We start from the raw sequence: 26,048 nt of genomic DNA on the forward strand, positions 1-26,048 counted from the left end.
GGTCTTCAAAATAGAATTAGGTCTATTCAGTTAGCGTCTGTAAAAAAGAAAAAAGAATCCGTTTATAATTGAGGTATTAAACTGCTTTAAGTTCCCTCACTCATTTCAACCAGATAAAATAAAAGTTTATGCTATGTCTTCTTGCGCTCTCCATGCTGTTGTTTGGCATCCATCTGTAGTTGCTTTGCATCTAAGTTATTTGATAGACTTCTTGACAAGAAGTATTGAGTCACTTCAAAAGGAAACTGAACAGCACCAAACATCTCCCAATTTCTACATATTCATCCTGCTTTAGTGACAGCGAGGCTCAGGAAACATCTTTGATGCTTCTTTTTTTTCCCACAGTGTTCTATCAAATTAAAAAGTCAAATGAAGAGTTTGAAGTAAACATTCTCCCTAAAAAAGGGGCTTTGACAGATCTAATTGCCTTACAGAAACCATCAAAGTGAGAGCACACGAGTTCACGCAGAGCGCACATCACTGGTTCACAGTACGAAAACAACACTGAAACAAACCTTTGGACCTATTACACCCATATCCATTAAATCATGTGGGTGATAGACCGTAGACTGGCAGCATCCTGTCATGTTTACCTTTCTAGGAGCTTTTTGGGCCACAAGAATTGCCCCTTTGTCACCTCGTCGTAACTTTGGATCTCGCATCACCACCTGGGTATTTAATTTGATTTTAAATTGGTCATATTATGTGCAATTCACTTTCTAATGGTTTCTACAACAGTAATATGTGTCCCCATAACTGGGCATGACGCCCCATAAGTGTAGAAAGTCTGTCCTATCTCTCCCTGGCTTGTTTCAATTTTTAAAAAGTGTGTTCTGCAAGGAAGGAATCAGAAGTCAAATCCTATATAGTGGACATGGCACCATGAGAGGAAGTACTTCCTCCTCTTCCCAAGATGGGCATGTGTGGGCGGAGCCAGTCCAGCTCACACAGACACAGCAGATTCTGAATGCAACTCATATGATCAAATAATCAAATGGATTAAAAAATCAAGTCAAAACTGGATTTGGGGCAATGAACTTTGAATAAAATGTTTTTGGACCAACGAGAGCCATGTGAAAGTGTTGAAAAGCTGTATAATATCACCCCTTTTACTGTAGCTTATTTGTCTGGGAGACGTCAACCATTGTTATATACTGTTTGCTGTTAGGTAAAGTAAACTTGCGTATGAATTACATTGATGTTAACCTGAAGAATATGACCTGAAACTGGGAAAATGATTCTTTATGTCACCAGGAGTTCCTTTTATGGTCTCCTTTTGTTTCATCTCTGTGGAGTCATCTATGTCGATATTGATTCCTTGATATGGCTTGGGATTTAATCCCCACCCTGCTTTTCATCATGATTTAAACACGGGTGCATTGATTTGGGGCCGTCTGCAGCCTGCAGTGCTCGGTCAGTGTCACGGATGCTGTGCGGCACTCAATGGGTCACTGGCTCCTCGGCCTGTCAGAGGGAAGCAGCACGGGATAGATAGGCTGGCATCCCCAGAAATTTCTCACCCGAGAAACTGTTCCATCACACTGAGAGAAGCGGATAAATCTCCAGGGACTTTGGGGGAGGATTTAGTTTGACAATCTGGGTCAAAGAGTTAGGCGACTGCAAAGAATTGATGGTTAAGTAGCTGTGTGTATTGAGTGTTCCCAGCTGGCTAATGATGTTGTTGAAATAGTTCTATTTTGTACAGTTTCAGGTTTACTTTATGTGCTGAAACGTCACTGGAGCAGCACTGTCTTACCTTTAAAAAACACATATCGAATTCATATTCAATATTGTATAGATAAAATAATGTAGATGTATTTATTTCATATTCAATAATTCCACATTTAGATTTTTCGGCTGGGCATTAATGCAACTTGAAGGGTTTGTCATTTTACACCAGCCTCATCATAATCAAGAGCTGTTGTCTGAGGTACATAAAAGTATATGAATATTTCAGGTCATCTAAGCATTAATCTGAAGTCTGAAACTTAATTTCAGGATGAAGCCTATCAACAAATTCTCATTGTTTTCTCGACGATATTCTTTTAAAATATTCATATTCATTGTTCTTAAATAGGCTCATCTTATCTAATATCTTAATATATCTTAAATCCCAGCCATGGTGTGTCGAAACAGGATGATCGGATCGTGGGGTGGACTATTAAAGCAAGCCTGGTATGTTAATTTTCAGGTTGCGTTTTGTATTTTCTAAATGAAAACTGGTAAAATGATCATCTCTGCTTTCGAAAGAATCCAAACGTAGGTAACTGAGCACTGCTTGCCACGAGCTGATCACGTAAAATTGGTCCATTTTCCAAATAGATTCTATAAATGTTGCCACTTCAATCTTGTCGCAATGATGCCTTTTACAACCACAGCAGTTGGTATCAAAGTCCGAAATGAGAAGGGTCGTTAGTTTTACCTTTCTGATGGTATCTTGCTGCAAAAGTGTAATTCACATATATTTGCAGGGTCATCTAGTAGCAGATGGCTGTTAGTGTGCAAGCAAGACGAGAGAGAAAAAAAAAATAAATGAAGTAGCTTGACATTTTATTTATGTCATTACAGTGTTATAGTGTAAGTGTTTCTTATTATTTTATGGAGTATGGGTGAGTAATGCCTGGTGAGGTTATCGTCTACATAAAAATGTCAAATATAGCTGTAAGTCAGGCCCAATCCATTAACCAACATTAAGCCAGCACTCTCAGACAATATGCTTTTAATCAGCCTCATTAAAGGTTAATGGGGCAAATAAGCATATATAACTAACCATAAACTAAACGATCGTAAGTTAAAACAAGTACAGACTCTTACCTTATTAAAATGGCAGGATGCTATGAATAGATGTTGATTAGCTGCAAGACATTTTTTGACGACATTCAGGAAGAATTAGGTTTTTTTTTTTAACTTGTGAAATACAACGTAACTTTGTTCATTTAAACTTTCAACAGTAATTTATTCTATATAAACTGACTCTCAAAAGTCTACAATGTTAAAAAAAAAGGATGTTTCAAAATATCCTTTATTAACACCTTGGTGTCGAAATCCTCCATTTCCAACTTTTTTCTGACTGCCCTGACAGAGGTTGGATACCTTGTGCATGATACCAATGCGAAGTTATACACTTGTAGCAAAGAATAAAATGAACAAAAGATGAAAAGCAGAATAAATTCACTTTCAAACTGTAACCCTGAAAGGAAAGTTGTAACGCACAACCAGCGGCAGCTCTCATTCAAACATACCTCGAACTTCCACCACGTTCTTAATGCAGCTCCAGATAGTATTTCACCTTTTTTTTTACTTTTGGGGATCACATTACAAAAGCAGGAAATGGACCTGGAAGGTAAAGGCTTTTGAGCGGTTGCTTGGACAAAGCCTTCAGCCAGGCAAGTGACAGCACAAAAGAGTGAGACTCTACATTTGAATGGACGTACAGCCGAGTGATAATAGCAAGGTTGTAACTGCGGGGTATCAGAGGAGCCCCTGCTTTTGCTAATCGTGGCTTTGGGGTCCATTTTTATTCTAATATTTGGAGCATGGGAGTCAAAATGAACTTCATCCTATAAAGGGGAATTATTATAAAAAAAATTTTAAATGTGGCTATCCTATCAGTTTTACTGCTAAAAAAAGGCAGATCGAAGCTTCTTTACAACTTTAACCCAGGAACTAGAAATTTGACTGGTATGGGAAGGCAACAAAGGGTCAGTCAGCTGATGATACGTAACCAATCGACCAATATTAGAGAACATAAGGAGCTTGTATCACCCAGAGTACACCACTGTTCTTGTATATTTATGGATTTTGTATTGATTTGATCCTCCCAAAATATTTATATTAAAAAAATGTCCATTGGATTGGTAGATACTCCAGGTGAATGATCCTTTGGATACCGGACTGAATATCCACTTCAGATTACATAATTTTTTTTTTATATCGCATATCCTCCAGAAATCATCTTCCAATCTACAAAACACATTGAATATATATTGCCATGCCTGTTTAAAAGAGTCAGGTTTACAAGAAAAGCGTTTCACAATTCACCTTTTGAATCTTTCTGCATAAATATTGGGATTCATCTTTTTCCAGTAAAACTCTCCGACAAAAACAAAAAGCCTGCCTGCATACGGCACCCTGGGGCTGTAATTACACTCCAGCATCATTCTCCTGCCACATGTTACTTTGCAAAGTAACGTGTGACATGGTCGACTGCAGTTCAGTTTACAGGGCAGTTTGGGACTGCCCTGTAAACTGTGTTTTCTCAATATTTAAAACATGAATCATATCAGATGTCTATAAAAATATGCATGCAACTGAAACTGCCAACAACCTTAAGACCTTTTTTTCTTCTTTTTTTTTAATAAAGTGGAATAATTTCCACAATTTATCAAATTGTTCACTACTTTCAAAAACAGATAAGACACCAAAGCTAGAGATCGGATTCACTGGTGCTTTTAGTAAGCAATTTGTCATATTGTTATTAATATAAAATACAGATGTACAAAATCATCCACACATCAGAAAATGTTATTTTGTATTTGTTGTCCCTCCCACCACCATACAAAGTAATTATAACAAATGGAGTCCGGGTTGAGTCCGACTTTTGGCTATTCCCCCACATATGGTGACCAATTAATTCCCGGTGAAGGGCCCGATTCGAAGACAAATGACTCGACTTTACTTTCCTGTAGACACAATGCTAATCTTTGCCAAAGAATTAATGTGATGCAAAGAGCTGCTGACTGCAGGATATTTATCTCTGTTGTACGATGTTGAACATAATTTGATTATTCTCTGTACTTCACGCCATTGTTTCTAATGAAATGCGATCTTATCTGACAGTAAACACACAGTGTGTGGTTGCGAAATATCCATATCAGAGTAGTCCAAGTCATTTGCTCTCTGTCAGAGGAGCTCGTGGAAAACTGATTACGTGTGTATATTATATCAGGTATCTGACACGTTATTGGAAAAGTACCACGCCACTGTAATTAAAATGGATCCACAGTCTTTATACGACTTTACCAGTTCCATGAGATGAAAGCAGAGTTGATTAACAATAGCATGTGAATTTGTACCGTTTTACACAGAAATGTTATTGGATATTGGAAAGTATAAAGGGACCTAGGGAGGGGAAAAAAACAAGCAGTACTGAAATTGCGCATAATGGTAATCATTGGGTTTTTATACCAGATGAGTGCACCAGAAACGCCTCTGGCTTGAAAAAAAGAAAGAGGATGGCTTTGCTATAGAAAAAAAGAAAAAAAAAAACTCAATGACTGATTGCAGTGGAGGATTTTGATCAATATGAGCTTCATGAGGCACAAATGGTATTCTCGCTCTTCACGTTTTGTCTGAATACTGGTCAACCACAACATCATCAGACCCTGCGTGGTGTTGTGTAGATGTTTTTGTGTAGAAAACTTGTCCTCCACAAAAGAACAAATTACAAGGCAACACTTTTTTCACGTGTTGGATGTTGAGAGGTGGGCCTCCAGTTAACAGACTTATTTCCTTATCGAACACCTCGATGGGATTGAAATGTTCCTGAATTATTATTGGCCGTGTGTCTGTGAAGAAGGGGAGGGTTTACCTTGCTCTTGCTCTTCAACGTTTAAGAAAGAGGCGCATATTACTTTGGCTGAGGAGGTCGAGCAGATCATCATCCAATCCTAAGGGTGGCTATTTGACCCTTCTCCCAATGGTGAACCTGCGTATTGCATCGCGACCTATCAGAGGTGGAGAGAGTACTGAAATATTCTACTCAAATAAAAGTACAATTATGCTGATAAAATTTAACTCAAGTACAAGTAAAATAACAAGTATAAAGATTTACAACTTTGCAAATTAGAGTAAAATGGCAGTTAAACTGAGAGTCTTTATCTCAAAATGGTTCACGGTCACAAGTGCTGTGACCTCCCCTGAATGACCCAAAGAAGATCAACCTCTACTGTCGGGTACCATCATAATGTTTTTAAGACAAAGCTGTGCCATTCTTGGATAAACCCTGCTTTACCTGTCAAATAATAGAACATTTCAAAAGAAATTAAAACACGTCAAAACGAACCATATGACAGGAGCTGTGTTTCTAATTTCAAAACATTGAGTGAAAAATACACAACACATATTGAATATATCTGACAATTGAGTTTTGATAAATGAGCCAACAAGGGTTCATCAAAATGCATAAATTACAATAACTACAACTTGTGTAGAAAGAGTTATATTATTGCACTTATTAAGTGGGCAGAACTAGAATTCATAAGCAACAACTGACTACAGTATATTAAATTATGAATTTTTAGCTGCTTCTATGATATCAGGCCAGTCAGTCCAGGAGGTCCTGAACTTTGGAAGAAGGATTGCTGCAGTAATCAGTTCAGGGTACTCCATCATCCCACCGAAGGGCTTCTGGACACCATTCTGGATCGCTCCAATGAGTGGCAGACACATCTTGGCGGAGGCCTCGAGCCTGCTGAGTTTCGCTTTCAGCTGGAAGATCACTGGAAGGAGCCACCCCATGTGCGTGTTTGTCTCTGACTGAAGGATGTTTAGAGCTTTCATCACAGTGCAGTACTCAGTCAGGAAATCAACTTCTGTTGGACTCAGCCTGCATGACATAAAGCAGATGTTTACAACTTTTAGCAAATTACCTGCAGGAATATGTGTGGAATTTGGAGCCAAGTATGGAAATGTATTTTAACAATTCTATATAAGTATGGAAAAACAAATATATAAATGAGGTCGCTTTGGCCTTTGGTACTCAAGAATGAATGAATGTCTGAGCCACTGTCTGTTGTGGTTCTTACCACTTTCCTCCTTATTCTGTATTGGCAATGAATGCCATCAAGGGCACAAGCTAGGATATCAAAGGTGTTAGACCCTTTCAACCTTTGGCAAGGAAGTGCAGCAGATCTCCTCTCACATGTTTCCTCATCTGTCCAATGAGTTGTGACCCCTTATGAAACTTTGTTGGTGTGCTGTCCAACAATTTCGAGTGGTGGCAACATAGCTGACTTTACTTAGGTACAAAATCAAGGTCTTCTTCATCTGATTGGCAGCTTCCTCTATTCTGGTCCTGAGAGTGGGTCTGGAAATGACTTTGCATTGACGATTCAGTGTCGGTAAGAGTTATTTAAAAGTAGGTTGTTCGACCTCAGCTAATGGGGGATGGCCCTCACAAATTAAGTTAATTATGAGCTTGTCAACAGTTGCCTGTGGCGCTCCTCCGTTTGCAGCCACTGCCATCCCATCACTGATTTCTTTCTTGCTTCTTTGGAGTTTCTGGTTGTTCCAGGGCTCGCTTTAGCATTGCTACAAAGTAACTGGGTCCAACAGCTTGGATAGATTTTGCCTCTGTGGACAAAATGTTTTCGTCAGTATGTAAATCAATGTTTTGTTCATCAGACACGCTGAGTTTGACACATCTACAATCATAGATCAAAGGATTTCTACATAGGTCATATTTTGTCCAAAAATTGCACATATTAACGGCTTGCAGTCACAACTGTGATCTTCTCTTGCACCGTAAATAATTACACACAGGTGATTATTAAGCAAATGTACAATTCCCACAACACTACAGACCTCGGCTATTGATTCTCCAAATATTGAAAAAATTATACAGATCTATAAACTTAGATTTTATCTGGTTGAAATGAATGAGGGAACTTAAAGCAACTCAATACCTCAATTAGAAACAGACTCCATTTTTTTTTTTTACAGACGCTAACTGAATAGACCTAATTCTATATCGAAGACCAATTGATAAATGACAGTAGCTTTAAGTTGAAATTCTCTCTCTGAGAGTCCCTGACACACACGAATGGTCAATCAGTATATAGCTAATGCATGTTTAATGACCCAAGTAAGCCAAATTGTCTCCACCAACTGGTATTAAGAGTGTATAAAGGACAGAGTAGGCCCGAGGTAGCTGTGTCTATGAAACGCTGTCTTAGCCTTGCGTTTACCTTGAACTACAAATAAAATAAAGCCGAGGGACATGCTTTACATCATGAGCTCTCATTTTTATCTCATTACTTTTATAGCATTTTTCTTTTCTTACTGTAATTTCCATTTGCACCAGAAGGCAACAACATCATGACCCTTGATAAATGAAGTGAATAACACAGATTATCGCTTTTATTATGTTAGCCTATAAATCGGTTGGGTATATTGTACAGTAATTGAGTATTTCTTTCTCAATGTCGAATATAAGCAAGTGCAAAGAATTGAGTGAGTTTGCAAATCAAATGCTTTCTTTGTCTTGATGTCTGTTGCTTTCTGGAATCCATTCATCCTCAAATCACTGGCTTACTGACAGACTTCACTTTATTTTAATTGTACATGTTGTTGTTATGGGTCATCTTGAATCTAAGTAAAGGTTTCTAATTAGGACTAACCATGACTGTCATTACTCTTACAGCCCAATATCATCCTACACACGTCATGTGATCTTAATATTGCGCCAACTTTGAAACTTTCCTTTCAAGTTAGAAATTTTTTTTCTTTTTTAATTGCCAAATTGTTTATTAGATTGCTTGAACCACTCCATTTTGAATTTATGTTTTTTTACGACCTGTTTATTTCCTGCCTGTTTTTGAAGCATATTTTATTAGGAAACAATGGGTCTGTAGTAAAATCTGAAATATAGAAGAAGTCATAAACATGAAAACACACATAGCTCAAAGTGTAACTGACAGATCTGAATGAGAACTTGGGTATCTTTTGAGTGATATTTCAGTTCCAAGTTGTGGGTGAAATGGGGAAAAAAAACAAAACCTGCCATTGAGAAGGCTGTCATTGTTGTTATTGTTCATCTACTCACCTACTACTTACCATGAATGATATACGCATGTGTAATAACAGTGTTTTCGAAAGGTTGCATTTTTTTCCCTGTTGACACAGATCGATTCGCTGCATTTTTTAAAAGCCGTTTTCAAAAAGTTACGTTTTCGGTGGCTCCGAGCACCGTTGTCATATAGACAGTTACCCATTAAGCAAAGTTTCCCATTTTCACTGAAAAATGTTGTCATGTAAAGTAGGCCTCAATAGGATAAAGAAATGAAAGACACAATTAATAAGTCACTCAGAAATTCCCCATGGAAGTGGCAGTTATGGAATCAAGCGAGTAACTAGAAGTACACTGGTTTTGATTTCCTGAGAAATGCTCAGGGCATTTCAGGTAAAACTGAAGAAAATCAAAAAAAATCAAGCCATGTGATCAACGACCCTGGAAAGGAGCAGCCTCTCCCTTTCTTTTCCTAAGTAACCAGCATGTCGTACTTTTTATTAACTAGTGGAGTAATTTTCACAACTGCAGTAAGAGCACAGCACCAATGAGTTTAGAAAAAAGACACGCTGGTCCCAGTTAGCAGTCAAATGAGATAACATGCTACCGAGCAGTCCACATGTGCCAGCAGCAGTGCAGTGGTCTGAAGCAAGTGACGGCAATGAGCTGAATTATGATCACGCTGAAGAAGTGAAACAGCAGTTGGTCTCAGCCTCTGCGAATCTTTTGACCCGGGGCTAAATTCTTCGTTTTAAATTCATACTGCAATTGATGTCAGTACTTTTAAGGTCAGTTTCATCAAGGGATCCGCACTATTTCTCAGCTATTTATTCCTTAATGTTACTATTTAAAATGCATTTAGTCTCTGAAAAGGCCTTTAATTTTACAGTGGGGGCTTTTAAACTTTTATGGGAGTATTTAGCAGTGGTTTTATATCACAGCGTATCACTTTGAAGTGCCTCTCTTCAAGCCAACTGACGCTAATTAAAAAAAGAGGGTCCAGTATTGTGTTCAAGGGTGGTCTACCATTTCAGGAATGGCAGCAATTTCCAAGAGTTTCTAGAATTCCAAGTTACAATTATCATATTTAATCCCTACATTTTAATGTGATGCTTACATGTAGTTCAGACTTACAGTCATGGTATTGAAGGGCCCTTATCTGAAGAGAATGTTGACTTTCTTTAGAAATCATGTATTGTTGAGCCAGAATTGCCTTCCTACCAAATACCTGACAGGCAAAACTACAACCCCCCCCCCCCCCCCCCCCCCCAAAAAAAAAAAAAACGGCTTGACTGCTGCACCTTTCAGCCGTCTAAAACTAATTTCTTTATGCATGCAAACCTGCCTACAAACCATTATTTTTTTTGCTTCCTCAGATTGGAATCACAAAGATACAAATGTCCAACGACTCTGGAAATATTCAGTACCAATGTTGCATACAGAGGTTTGAGAATAAACACCACATCCCAGTTTTCAGTGGGTGACTTGTATTCATTCAAATGCATTTTAAAACACTGTAACAGTGCAAAGCAGATTCAAATTCCTCCTACTTGAAAGATTTTTCTCTTCTCAACACGCCCACTCCCTTTTGACAGATGACAAAGAATTTGTTATGTCTGTATAAAAGAGAAACTCTTGCGATTCGAGTGATATGAAGAGCTCCCTTAGTGTTCGGAAGGAAAAGCTCCCAGTGTCCTTGTTTCTCATCTCGCTTGTCAGAAACTTAATGGAACACTCGTCAGGACCTCACCTGCTCATTCTGCCACTGCTCTTTCGTCTGCCCAGTCTCCCTCCTTTTACGGCTTCCTCTCACAGAAAGACATGTTGAGGCTTCTTTTAGAAACAAGTTGCCCCTTTTGAAGAATTTGATATTACTTGGCTATTACTCTTTTCATCTTCGCCCCTGATCTGCAGTATGGCTCCAAGGATCCCGAGATTACTGGAATAATGCATTCTGCTCTAATTACTGAGGTCCGTTATGTAAAATCTCAAGTGTCTGGTCAATTCTTTAAAAGGAAATATTAAAGAGAATTGCAGCGTTATTTCATAACAGGATGAGAAACTTAAGAATATGAACAACTTTACATTTTTTTTGATAGATCTGAATAGGAGGGGATCAAGTTAGTTTATAAAAAGTATAAAATTCTGCAAATATTACATGGTGTAGCTTGTGACAAAACGCATCATGTTGACTGGTTTTAACATTGTAAGCTCTGCATTTGGATCATAAAATTCTGATTAAATAATGCATAATTCAGGTTAAAATTCATATTTACTTCACATCTTTTATGAACAGAATACCATGAAAATTTATAATTTATAATTCTTTCATTATATGGATTCCAAAAGGTCTTGTTACCTGTGGCTCCTATGACACCAGAAGCCTGTGTACTCACTTTCCATCTGGATCTCACCTCACTTTCTTTACAAGCATGCCACAACCTTTCTAGAAGCATATTTAGCTTTGCTTCATTCCCATTCTATCCATATTGCTTCACCTTGCTGCCCTTCCTGTGTCTTAACGCAGCTGAAAACATTCAGTCTATGTAAAGAGGAAACTTCTCCACATTGTATAAACCTTATGTAGGATTTTGACAACGTGTACTTTTCACTGTCGTGTTTGAATGATAACTCTATGGGCTCATGGCAATTGTGTTTGTCAGCAGAATGTGCTGTCAGAGTGAAAGTTGTTTTTGAGGCTGCTGTTGCTTACACACTTCACTTCAACTCTCCTTCTCTGAGCATCTCCTCCAACTTCCCCTCTTACACTTTTAATTGGATGTCAGTCAGAGCGAGGACGGAGTGTTTAAGGACTTCACATGAGCTGGTGCAAAAGTTCACACTCGTTTGTGTGTGTGTGTGTGTGTGTGTGTGGGTGTCAGTAGGGGGTGGGGGTGGGGGTGCGGGGGGGGGGGGGGGGGGGGGGGGGTGTCATTATATCCTTTTAATTAGGGAATGATTTGCACCTGGGAGGCCAGGTCAAAGCAATTATCTCCGGACAAAAGCCCCCACCATACAGCAATACAGTGCCTGAAGAACTCTGTACATCATGGTAATATGGTCTTGATGAGTCATAGACTATTACATGCCACAGCACATTGAGAATACCTGTAGCTATTTTACTGAATCATCGATTTCACCACTATTCTCAATCGCTTTTTCAAAAGTAACAACTAATTGTAAACTGGCCTCACATTTTCCATTTTTAGAATTTGTACTCTTTTTTATCCATGACGTGATTCTTTTTTGGCATCGACAACAACAAGCGCATGAAGATTAATACTGTTTACATCAACCTTGGGATGAAACAACGCAGACTGAGTCAAAGCTGTAAGTACTCACCCTTGAATTTTGTTTTTGTGTTGCCAAGACAACCATTCACTTCTCCAAGGACCTGGAGCAATTCTCCTCCAGTGTTGTTTACCGGTTTATCCTCATTCTCACATCCTGGCTCATCAGACATCTTGGGCAGCAGAGAAGTCATCTCTTCGCCAAGCATGACACTTGGTGGACGAGCCAAGCACTCTTGGAGGAAATTGGCCCCTTTTCTTGCAGGGAAGCCTGTTGGAGATTGTGAACATGCTCTCCATCTCTAGTGGCTCTTTAGACCGCCCCCCACCAATATGCATGCAGAAAATCACCTCCCCAAACCGCTCCCACTCAGATTCATCTGCCACAGCGAGCTGGCGTAATGACTCAAGGTTAAGAGCATGTCCACCTGGTGCAAGCAATGAGTGTCAAAGCTTCAGGTATTGGGTTTAAAGGGCTTCATTTTCACCAGCACATGTGAAAAACTGCATTTTATATTCTTTCTCTGATGAAAAAGGGGGAAGTATTTACCCTGGAGTGCGCTTCATACTTCAGGGATAATTCAAAAAGGGGTATGGGGATTCAACAAGGCTTTAAATGGGCTGATAGGGTGAGCTATTACTGTATTAAACGCAATGCAGGGCCACAGGTTTGCTGGGAGATGAGTGGTGTCTCTGCACTGTTCTGCTATAACACAGATGAAGGAAAGCGTCACTCCAACTTGAGCCCGAGAAAATGCATTCACATTTATCAGATCAAAAACGCCGTGGCCATATGAGTGAAGATTTCAGGAAAGCCGGATGAGCTTGGGCGCAAACAGAATAGTGAGAGAATCAAACATTGCAAAAACACAGTTAATGGAAAATATTCATGTGAACAGAGCTTTAAAAAAAAACAACAAAAAAAAACAACACTCAGGATAATGACAGTCAAGTCTTGTGGAGTTACAGCAAAGAATCCCATTTTCCATGCCATCAGACTGAATTGCAGATGTCATGGTGTCTGAACACTATTAGAAACATCTATCTTGTGTCAAGGTAGAGGTGAGATTCTACCAATAAATACTCCCATCCACTGAAACCGGTGAATTAAAAATGAGCGTCATATACTCTGTGGATGGATCCAGTGAAGTCGAAGCATGGCAGACCTCCTACATAAACAGCAGTGCAGAGAGGAGAAGCTCCACTTCGGATTTTACTCTTTCAACCACAGACTGATCTCAAGCCGCAGTTCTTGACTTACTTGTCAAAGGTATTTGATCGGTTTTCAATGGTGTTTGTGAAATAGGATAATTCACTATGAGGAGGTTTTATTTTTTAAAACTACATTAAAACCAATTTTTAACCAAACCAACTCAGTCCACAAGGATGATGAAGTAAAAACCAGCCCAAACACCCCTGTTCTCTTGGGATTTGCGGTCCTGTCAGGCCAAAAACTGCTCGAGGGAGGGTTTAGACATCGGGGTATATAAAGTTAGTATGGTGGCGCATAATATCACAGAGCAGAAGTAACATCCACATCTGTAAAAAGCAAAATTTATCATTTTTATATTCCCTGGTGTTGTCGTGTCACATGTTGCCATGCAGATATTGCAATACGACAAATACAAAACCACATCGTGGTATTGATTGATCTTTCAACATTGTGTTTTCGTGATACAACAGTCTGGGGTCCAAACTAGTCTGCTTCTATTCATCAACTAATACGACTATTTACAGCATCGTGAATTGAAAAATGAGAATGTGGTGTTAAAGTCCTGTTGAAAAGTAGATGTCGATAAAATCAGCAGGCCTCGGCTCAAAACAAAAATCTTTTGATTAATATTTAAAATGGATTTTATTTCCAGAGTAAATGCTTTATTGTTAGTATTTATCCACCATGACCATGTCATTATTTAGGGACTATCACCTCTAATCAGTGTGTTTGTTGGGGTCATTGTAGAGATAACTCCTTCTTTCAGAGCATATTAGGCCTCCGGGAGACGAATGTCAGGGGGGCGTGTGAACCATTTGATTACCAGGCCATTTGCTGTGGACTCCAGTCACCTGAACGCTGAGTCGGTCACGGTTTAATGCCAGTTATTTTGTCATCATTTATTGGAGGAGGGGAGATATTTTTCAAATTCTATTTTGTTGTTTAGTTTGGCTCACTGGGACTGAAGCTCGTGCTGTCGTTGACCCACTTACATTCACAGTGGCTTCCAAAAGTAGTACTTCATTTATATATGTTCCACTATTTGTCACATTACAACCACAAATTTGATGTGATAGACCATTGGGAAGAAAATGATAATTCCGTTTTACTTTTATTTATTTTTTTGTATGAAAAACTGTAAAGGGTGGCATACAGGTAAGCAGCACCGCTGAGTTAATACTTTGCAGAACCACCTTGGGCTACGATCACAGCTGCAAGTCTTTCGGGGTCACTCCCTGCCATTTTTGCCCAATCTTCCTTGAAAGAGGTATGAATACTTTCACAAGCCACTGTAAGCCTTGTCAGCGTCGCAATATGTGCACTTCATCACAGTCACATGCTTGACTGCTTGTTTTGAGAGAACCAATAAGTAAAGGGCTTGACCTCACGCCAACAGTCCTTGAACCCCAGGAGACGGCCGACCTCCAAAGCTCTGTCCCACCTTGATGGTTCACTCTGCAGAGTTACCTTTGAGCTGTGATAGTGTTGCATTATTGGTTTTCAATGCAAGTAGTGTAACGATTTAACTGGCAAGTTTATTCACCAGTGGGTCTTTATGTCTGGTCTAGCAATTCTTATGTTTATTCCAACGAGCTGACAGGTAACCTTTTGAATCTGCGCAGTAGACAAGTAAAGTAGTGACTGGCTTATATTTTCCCTGTTATGAGCTCATGCTGTCAAAGCACCATTAGATTGTTAGTATGAAAAGTCCTATAGTCTGAGCTATTTGTTGCTATGAAATGCTCACTCTGCATGAATAGGAAATAGGACTCCATAGATGTATGTTGAGATATCAGCTTTCCAGACATACCTTATCTTGGATAAACATATTCCATATTTACAGTTGTGAGGAAATATAAATCAAGAGTAAAGTTGCTATGCATCTTTAGACTATGGCGAGGAGCCGGACTACCCAGAAAAAAAGGCAAAGGAAATGCTCAGGAAGAATATAAAAATGACATATAGAACTGTCGTAGATGGTACAAACCAATAACCTTCTTATGATTAGATGGTTGAGTTGATTTGATCTATATTTCGGTTGTATGTTGCTTTTGGTTGCTGTGTTGAGCTGAACCGTTTTATTGAGATTGATTGATTGATTGATTATTCATTTTTTTTGTTACATGCTGTCCCACTTTAGTCTGATAATGTGTCCAAAATTAAAGCAGACGTTTAACTGGATTTAAAAAGATTTGGAAATGGAACAAGTTATTTGCGCTTTGTATCAGGACAATACAGAAAAAAAGAAGACAAATATATCAGACCTTGGTGTATTTCATGTAGCTATAATTGGGTTTTAAACAAAAGGTAAGAATGCAAAAGGTCTTACTGTAGGTGAGTAAGACACAACTGAAACACATTATAAGCAAAACATTTTGGATGAAATCATCACACAAGATGAAAACTAATAAATCCACAAAATAAAAAAAAATAAAAAACCTATGCTTTGCTGATCAAAGTCTTCCGACCTTCAGATGGCACAGTTATGTCTGAAATCCTTTACGTTTTTCCTCTTATCCTTCTGCACTCACAGCCTTTGTGGCTGCTACTTCCCCAGACCAATAGATTTTAAAAGAGAAATCTAATTCCAGTTGATAGCTTTGAAATATGATGTTTTCCACCACTTCCAGATCTGAAGCCAAACTTAACGTGAGCCGGAGCACATTTGACAACTCCAAACTTTGGTCAGTAGCACTTGTGTATTGACCAGAGTTTGGACTTGGCAAACGTTTCGACAGGGATTGCTTGACGCTGCCTCTCAGACACGCGGAACGATTAACTCCCGCTCTGCTGACAAATAGCAGAAAATCTTGCTCCGAGGATGAATGGAAACACAACATTGAAAGTACTCAGTGCCGACACCCCTTCCTCATAAACAGAAATGCCAAAGTTCTCCCAAGAGAGTCGCCGTGGCTCTCCTGGTCGTCTCGAGATCTCCGTCCCTTGTTTACGTTGTTCCTTTGAACCTGTCAGTCTCTTCTGTTTCCAGTGTTTAAGAATAGCCTCCACCCCAGTCTATAAGTGCTTCCAAGTTTAGCTCCGACTTGCTCATTTGAAAGTCAAATGTTCGCCTTCACTTTTCCCACCACGCTCGGAGTGCGCCACCGTGGCTGAAAACACTTAATCAAGCCTCTGCCACCGCGCGGCAATCAGAGATAACAGGGCGGGAATATGGGTCATCCTGTGCTCTCACCGCATCCACGCTGAAGAAAGAGCGAATGGGGTTATCACAGTACATCATGGAAGGCAGAGCAGAGGAGAAATTCCGGTGTGTGGCTCGAATTATCGAGTATTTGTTTTTCAGGTGCCGCATATTTTATTACTATCAGTAAACTCTCCGCAATCACAGAAAAGAAATCATAACATTGACACTTTGGTTTTGATATATAAGCTAATCTGGATCCAGTTGTTTGGTTGTAAAGCGCATTTAATTCGAGGCTTTTCAGGCGTCAAGACCATTATTGGATTATGTTCATTATTCCTATGAAGCAGTTGTTTTTGACTGACACAACATGACATGTGAAGTGCTTTCTGTCATGCTTCAAAGATTATCGGCTTTGACACGCAAGACTTTTTCTTTTTCTTTCACTTGCTCAATTTGTCAATTAGTCAAACTCAAACTACACAGTTCTGCATTTACCAGACTAACGAAATGCTGCTATCTCTTCGGAGGCTCAGCTATTTCATGATAAATGCGCAGCAGCAGAAAATTCCATACATTTTGATAGCTTTTCCATACAATTGACTACACTTGAATCTCCTCCAATCTCTTATTCTTTCAAGGTATGCTGTCAGTCGCTGCTAATTGCTTTGGTTTGACACTTAACGCGGCACATCCGCCACGTAAATTTCACAATTCCTGTCCGACAAAGGATTAAACAAGAAATGGAATTCTTTAAGGATACTGGAAGAAGAATAGAAAGAGGAATAGATATTTAAGTTGGCAGAGAAAGGGAAAGTTTTAAAGAAAGAATGTCGAAGTTTGTGATAAAGGAGAGTTTCGTCGAAATGCCAAGAACAATGGACTGAAATACAAAGAGCTACCATGCGGGGTATCTGAATGAGTTCCTGTGATTTTTCTTGCGAGGGCTCTTCAAGGAGGACTGGCTCTTTGTTGGAGCGTAACTTCCCGTCATGCTTTGCTCTGTCCTTGTCAAACACCGTAGGACATCCATTAGGGCGTGCAGGCCTGTAGAGATGTTTTGGGCCAAAATTCAAGGTCTGTGCAAACTGAAAAGAAATATTTGATTCGGGGAGAGCAGTGGGCAACGTGCCCCCGCTTCGTCTTTGAGGGCATGCCCCAGGGTGCTGCCGTTCCTCCAACAGCTAAAATGGACAGAAGTTTGACAGTCACAGTAAAAATATGTGGCACTGTTGACGCAAGATTGCGTCTTTATGTTGTGACTTCTGATACCTTATTTATTCATTTTATTTTTATTTATTTTTTCCTTCTGTTTTTAGTCCTGTTAAGCACCTTGTGACACACATCTATGAAAGGTGCTATTTAAATAAAGTTATATTGTATTCTTTCACTAAAATAAAGGTGATGTTGTTTGTGGAATTAAGACAATCCTCTTTTTGTCAAATTGGCAATGACATATGTGTAGACCTGTGACCTGGGGATGAAGCAACAGTATACGTACCGCCTCCTGTAGATCCAACATGATCCTATGTATAAATAAGATAATAGATTTTTATCATTTATTACAACCCTTGTCCTGTGGACATCCACCTGTGCTGGTCCTGGCTTCACTTGGATTTGATTGGCTGCTGGAACAAGAGTCCAGTCTTTCTGAGAAAATATTGAGCTCAAGCGTCACCATGATGAACAGCCTGAACATAAAATAACAGGCTTACGGATTAGTCATGGACTGTTCAGAAAAGAGACAAGTAGACTTCTAATAGGAGGATTATGTATTGATTAAAGGGGCAGATTCACTCGGAATGAATGCGTGTGGAGGATATCGTTTGTGTATGTTCACCTGTGTTTGTGTGTGTATTCAAATTTGTGTCGAAAAAATATGTGTGCGTATGGTATTATATATACATGTGTAAGATATTTGGTGTGTGAGATGTGTGATGGCATACATAGTACATCTCAGCCATTTCTCAAATGTATTCCATTTTCTTACCATCACGGTTTTCTATGGAATATTTTTTTTTTTTCCAACCCTCTTCCTATAATGATAGTGGTGTCGGTGCATCCCGACATAAAACTTTAACTCAGGGGTCTGCAACCCGTGGCTCAGAAGCCACATATGGCTCTTTAGCCCTTCTGTAGTGGCTCCATGAAGCGTTCAGAGAAATATACTTAAATTAACATTTGATCTTATGTCTAGCTTATTGACACTCCAGTCAAAAGGACCTTTTAACTCTTGACTATAAAGGGCTTTAGAAAATAACAAAAATGGAAAAGAAAAACATGCTAAAACCATCACAAATGGAGAAACATGCTAAAATAGCTTAAAAGAACAAAAAATACGAGTACAACAAAATAAAGGGGGGGGGGGCTTACAAATGAGGGAAAAACATGAACAATCACTTAAAAAAAAAAGAACCAAAATGGTTTAAAGCTCAAATGTCAAAAAATGTCTGAAAAGATGCTAAAAAGAAAAGTGAAACCACTAAAATCGAGTCCGAAAACAGCTAAAAATGTAATTAAATATATTAAATCCTAATTATAATAATAACATTAATAAATATAATAAAAATTATTCAATTGAAATTTCGTTTGTATGTATATCAAAACTAGAAATGAAACTTTTTAAGCTGTGTCAGCCTCATTTTAAAGGTAAACGTGTTTTGCAACTCCACTTAAATTTGATTTGGTGGAAAGTGACAAAAACGACTCTTTAGGTCATAAAAGTTGCAGACCCCTGCCCTAACCTTGACTGACGCTTAACGTTGCCATGACCCTGATATTTGGCAACCAGAGTCTACTCATCATTCTTGAGAGACTGTGACTGTGTGAAGTTGCATATTTGAAAAGTTTAAGTGTAGTTTATTTCATTTATTGTAGAAAAACATAAACAAACCAAAAAAAAAAAGATAAATCAATACAGTACAGAACAAAAGTTTTCAAATGAATGAATGAAAGGGACGAGAAAGAAGATTAAACTTCACTAATCTGTCCCTTTATATCAGATAGTCATCTTTAATTGAACTTTAAAAGCAAATAGCAAATAACACATTCCATTTTTTAATTGAGTACAATTAGTGGGAGGATTGTGTGGCAAGGATTCTGAACCAACAATGCCAAAACAGTAATTTGTTGGTTTATGGTTTTGATACCGAGACACAGTTCAGGTACCAGATCATTGAAGCAACGTTCAACCAGCAGCTTCTGAGTTCTGTATGTGTCTGTGTTGTGGTATCCAAGAGAGGACCGAGTGATACTAGTGTTCAGGATGTACCCTGTCATTTTCCCAAAAGCAGGTTTATAATATGTCAGTGTGACTCTTAAGTATGAAAGTACAGCTTTTTATTTTTTTTTTTAGCTCCAACTAGTCCTTAATGAGATACCAGCTCATAAAACTGTACCACTCCCTTTAGTTCAGAATAAGTACAAACAATCTACAACTAAATGCGATCAAAAATAAACTTCAATAATTTGTCATTTTCCTTTTTGCACATTTAATTTCAATTATGGGACAGTGAGTGTTTGTGAAGTTGCTGTAATCACCTGCAACCTCAGCCAGGGTTTGCAATACAACTAATTATATGATTGATAGAGAGATGGAGAGAGGCGCATTTGCATGTTTACCCTCTGTGATAAATAACTATTTTCAAAAGGTTATTTAGTGTGTTTCACATCAGCTTGACTTTAAAATTGGAGTGGCGGATACTTTTGAGGACGTTTAATGAGAGTGTGCTGAAATTCCTCCCAAAAAAGCGACAAATTACACAGTGTGCATTATTACATATAATGCCAATAGTTTTTGTGAGAAAATACTTGTTTTTATTATTATTTGCTTTTGTAAAAGGTCTAGATTTGCATATAAATTGAGCATTTTATTTTTCCCACTGCAATCGTTGTTATTTAATATGTGGTCATGTTAATGAGTTCTGCTGGTACAGCACAATGTGGGACTACTTACACAGTGCATTTGAATGCTTATTGTCTGTTTGAGCAATGCCCTCAATTTCTTTTTTATTATATTTTATAAGACCCGCGGTGTTCCAAGCTTTGCAAAAACCTACAGTTTCCTTTGTATGCAGGGAGTGGAGGGACATACTATTTAATATTTCTGAAATAAACTGTGTGTTTTTTTCAATAAGACAAACACACGTGTATGATGATCTTGACTGAATGGGGACATTGGTTGTATTGAACTGGAGTAAATAATGTATGTAAGAATAGAAAAAAGAAAAAAACATTGGTTGGTGTCCAGTCAGCATTGATGTGTCAATGTATCCGAGAGAGTCGAGGTCCCCTATCATAGCTTCTCCAGCTGTTACTGAAACAATGATAGTCCAACAGACTGCAGCCAAAATTAGTTTCTTACGCTGGCTTGAAATGCCGGTTTGTAGAAATGAGCATGGGCACTACAAAAACTGCCTCTCTGGCAGACCCTGACCTCATGGCTGGACTTGATCCTAAATCATTATAAAAACAAGAAAGCAGTATGTGTTGATTTATTTATTTATTTTTACTTCAAATAATGGCAAATAATCCTGGATATTGCTGTATTTAATGGCTTAGATCAAGGGTGTCAAACTAATTTTTGTTAAAAGGCCCAATTTCATCTTGAGTGAGTTGGACCAGTAAAGAAAGGTAGATAATAACCTTTAAATTTAAACTTTAAATGTTTTTTTTCCCGTTGTAGCGCAGAGTGTACATGATGAAACTAAACCAAATAATTACTTCTGGAAATCACTGCAATCTCAATATATAACCAATTTCAACACAACCTTCTGGTGCAAAATACGGTGAAATGTGCAAAAACCTTCATCGGTTGCGTTTTGAAGGTTTTTACAAGCTCACCCTGACAAGCATGGCTTTGAGGCTGGTTTTCTCACAAGATGGCAGCGTCACTGACTCGGTGTGTGTGTGTGTGTACGTGCGTGCGTGCGTGTGTGTGTGTATGTGTGTGTGTGTGCGTGCGTGCGTGCGTGTTGTGTTTTGTCTGCTACTCTGAAGAAATTGGTTTAGAAAAATTGTTTAGAAATGTATTTTTTCTTTTAAATTTTAACCTTTTGCTTGGCGGTGTGACGGGTGAAATTGAAGCGTCTTGCGGGCTGGTTTTGACCCGCAGGCCTGATAGTTCACATTCAATATACAGTACACAATGACATTTTAGTGATTGCTTGACATATGCATAGCTCATATTTGTGATTACTATATACGCCATAATAGTATAAAGCCTTACAAGGTAACAATTGTTAGTTAGTTTATAATATGACATCCTGAATGGGGACATGAATGCAGCATCACATGCTCTTACTTGAAGATACTCATTAGAACTATCCGAACCTGAACTTCAACACCACCTAATGTGGGGACTTTTATTTTTCTGCTCCTACCCAGCTAACAAAATGCCAACAGGAAAAAAAAAAAATGTAACAAATGAGAATCTGAAGGAGATGCCTAATGATGGCTCACGGTTGGTAGTAGTTACAGGCTGCACCAGTCTGAGAGGGAATCTGGAGAAAATAGGCTAAATGTGCTTTGACTTTTGGCATAAATATCTCAAGTTAATCACGTCACACAATGTGATTGCAGTGGCAACAATAGTTTGTACTTCGGCTGCTTGTCAGTTGTAGTTTCTATGAAAAGTCCTCATTATAGGAAAAAAAAGAAAAGTGGTCACAACTCAGTGAGCTAAAGCGATATTGTTGGTTTTTGTTTTCGGAACTCTTTTGAGAGAGTTGGATGTAGAGAGAAACGTAACTAGATGTTTAGTAATTTGTGAAATCGACCTTAGGAGTGATTCTCTGTGATTGCAGTTTGCCTGGCATTGTCCGGAATGGGCTTCGGCTATTTTAACTTTAAAGAATCGAGTGTACAGATTATGCAAATTAATTCATCCAACAACTTGTTGATAGATTAACTGTGACTATAATCTTAACTAAGACTATTTTCTGGAGAAAAAAGTGATTCAAAACTCTTTTTTTGCCTTTATGTGACCCATATCTGATTTTTTAAAGTCTGAACAGCACACCTTGGATTTGCTTTCAAGTCGCATATGAACAATCATGTTACATTTAACTTTCTTTTTTTCTGTTATTGAATTAGGCCCCATTTATGCGACGGCCGTTCAAGTGAAAAAAAAACCTGTGGAAAACGATGTTCTTTAAAGTGGGAAGAGCAGAAACGCTGAACACGGTTTAGTTCTCCTGTACTGCTACTAGTGGGGCTGTTGTGCGGTTTTTATAATGAAACCACACACACACGTGCACAGAGAATGGTACAAATAAACATTAGCAATGGCGAGTAAACAGACATTTGTATAGAAAGACGATGGAGATGGATTGTATTACTTTCAATTATGAAAGTGTGCTCAGTGTATCCTTCATAAAGAACTGCTGCCTCGCTGATTCCACAACACAAGGGCACTAATCACATCTTCAACGCATATCACATGTTTACCTAATGTTGTACCGTCTCATCCTAAAGACGAATAAACCTTCCTCCCCCTTGGCTTTTTATATTTGTTGGTTATTTTAGGTCACGGTGTTGCATTTGCATGATTCACAAAAGAAGTAATGCATTCAGATTTATGAAAAAGAAACAAACCTTGTATAGGCACTGCAGTCTAATAAAGACAGACGAGAGTCATGTATTTGTCAATCCTCTAATGAAACACAGGATAGATAAATAATAGAACAGAAAGCAGCGCAGCCCTGAAAACCTTTGATCCCCATCTGCAAAATCAGCAATCAAAGGATAAATGAGGCTGTACACTCCCACACTGGACACTCGTATCAAATCCACTGACCTCATTTCACCAAATTACAAAAGAAACAGCCAAAAACTCTGCATGCATGACACATCTTCATGCCCAAGTGCAATATTTATGCTTAATTCCAATATTCATCTTTGTATATAACTGGGCCATATTTGCTCTTCTCTTATATATATATATATATATATATATATATAGTTTTTTGTCCCAGTGACGATAAAACCTTTCAATTCAATATGAATTTCAATTCAATTGAGCATCTCCTGGTCGTCTATGGTTGCACTGAGAAGCAAATTAGTTTCTTTTTGCTTTTGGACGGCCTCTTGAAAACAATCATGCAGCATATAATGTTTGAATAATGACTAATTCATAATTTACCCAGGGTATATACACGGGAAACCGTCAATGAAAGTGAAGGCCCCTGCGACACAGAACGGACCAAACTGAGCTGCTGCATTAATAGTGCCTGGCGAGAAATTCCTGTTGGGTTCTTGCCGTTATTATTTTTAAGGGGGGGTTGGTGCTGTCATGGTCTTTCCCTAAGCCCAGTGGAAAGCAGCAGCCTCTGCAATAAATTATAATTACATTGCATTCATTCATGCCGTTAACATTATTCAGGGAACACTGCGGCTCAGTAGCAGCCTTCTGGTCAAACACAAATAGAGATAGGAATGTTTAAAGTAAAGTTGCCGTAAAGTGCAAATCCTGACTAAGGTTATAAATCCCTGTAAAGGAGGCAGTGTTTATTTTCACCCTGGAAGGTAAGCATTCCACATGAATTATGCAAAGAAAAAAGCAAGGTAAATTAAAATTTGGTTTAGGTCCCGGTGGTATAGAATATAGATTTATTAATAATAACAATAATAATAATAATAAAACATTAAATAAAAAATCCTCCAAAAATGGTATACAAACTCCTGCTTTTAGTCATTAAATTGTATGAGGATTTTCAGAAATCAAAGTTAAAAAAAAAGCAGAACCATTCAGACAGTCCACTTGGTCAATATTCACAGCTTGCATATGTCATGAGAGTAGGTTTGCCAAGCAATCGTGAAAGAGAGAGCAAATAATCCGCTTTGGTGTCCATTAGTATCAATATTATAGCAGATTGGATGTTATCAGTTTTTAGTACATATTAAAAAGATGTGCCACACAAATAGTTCACAACATCAAGTCAGGCTCCAGCAATGGTGGATGACATCACTTCTCGTGGTTGACCACACATTGGAAAGTGTACAGATGTAGAAAATTATGATACGCTGGTATTAAATTTGAATATTATTGACACAGGCAATTGGTACCTGTTGTGCATGCTGCACTTCCTACATTTGGCACGTTGTTTTTTTTTTAATCTTGCTACTTTTGCAATTAGTACATATGCATATTTTTTTGTAATTATTTTGGAAAGACGAACCATGGCAGGTTTAATATTCACCATTCTTTTTGCATAATATTATCTACTTCCACGTCACTGCATACCGTTAAATAAACAGACATTGATAGCCAGTGGTCATTTTCTGCCTCAACATAATGAATGCTATTATTTGTGTCTCTCAATTTGAATGTTCTCAAGGTGTTTGTCATGTTTTTGTATTTGTTTTTCTGCGAGATTAGCATTAGTAGAACATTTGTAATCCACACTGAGCCCCCTCTTAGGTTTATAGGCACCTCTTACGATGTTTGACCAACACATTTCCACTCCCCAATCTACGTTTTGTTAATTTTCTTGAACTGTTATGTTCATTCTTAATGCTGCTCTTGTTATAATTAACCTCCTTAAAAAAAACTGCTTTTTCAGAGCTTCAAAGAACTGCTTCACTCAAAGAATAATCACAGTGAGATCTATTTTGGATTGCAGAAATTCAAAAGACCAATAAGAGACACAGCAAATGTTTTCATCTATCAAGGGGAACATAAAGTAGTCCTTGAAACTTTTCGGAGGCAAGTGAAATGTTGCTCTTTGTGCAAACGATTGGACGGTCTTATTGATATTTATTTCGTTGTTGTGTTTTTCGGTACACTAAATCTCCCTCTGATGGCGCCCAGTGTTGAACACAAAACTTTTTTTTTCCTCTGGGGACTTCCGCAGAATTTTAATTTCAGCCGCTTATCTCAACATAAAACGAAACTACTTCAATCACAGATCCCACTGCTTGTCGGGTCTTAGGTGTCTCCTTTGGAATCCCTCTTGTTTTCTTGTGGGGTTTTTTTGTTTTTGTTTTTGTTTTTCCTGCCCCTTCTGTCTTTCCCATGTCTGCGTTTGTTTCTCCTTTCCTGCTGCGCAGCATGGCCATGCCCCCTCTGCTGCTCCTCCTCCACTCCCTCCTCTACACACCTGCCATCAATCAAGCCGATCACTCTCACTGTAGCGACTCCTGCTCTGCCTCCAGTCTGTTTCCCACACCGGTAACAACTTTGTGTTTGAGGAGAATTTTTGCTGCCTCTTATCGTGCCTTTTTTTTTTTTTTTTTTTGCCTACTTTGTTCCCGACTGCTGCCTCCTGTTGCTTCTGGTCTAATCCCTATTTAAGCCGGCTTCACCCCTGCTATGTATCACTCACTCATCTACAGAGACCGAAACCCAGACCTTTTGACCCAACCATTCGACCCCATCCATTTTCGGTTGACAGAAGTATTTTCTTAAAATTTTTCCTCAGTCATTTAAATATCTTGTCTGTGAGTGTAACTTGCTGCATTGTGGGTCCCGTTCGGTTCATAAAGAATAACACTGTCTTTTTAGAGCAGCACCCTCTTCGCTCAGAAGTAATTTACAAACTACCTCATGCATGTATCAAGCCTCAGTATAGGAAAAAAGAGATATAAGATACAGAGAAAAGCATAGAGAATTTGTGA

This window comes from Lipophrys pholis (genome assembly GCF_963383615.2).
Source record: "Lipophrys pholis genome assembly, chromosome: 14".
In the NCBI taxonomy this organism is placed as follows: Eukaryota; Metazoa; Chordata; class Actinopteri; order Blenniiformes; family Blenniidae; genus Lipophrys; species Lipophrys pholis.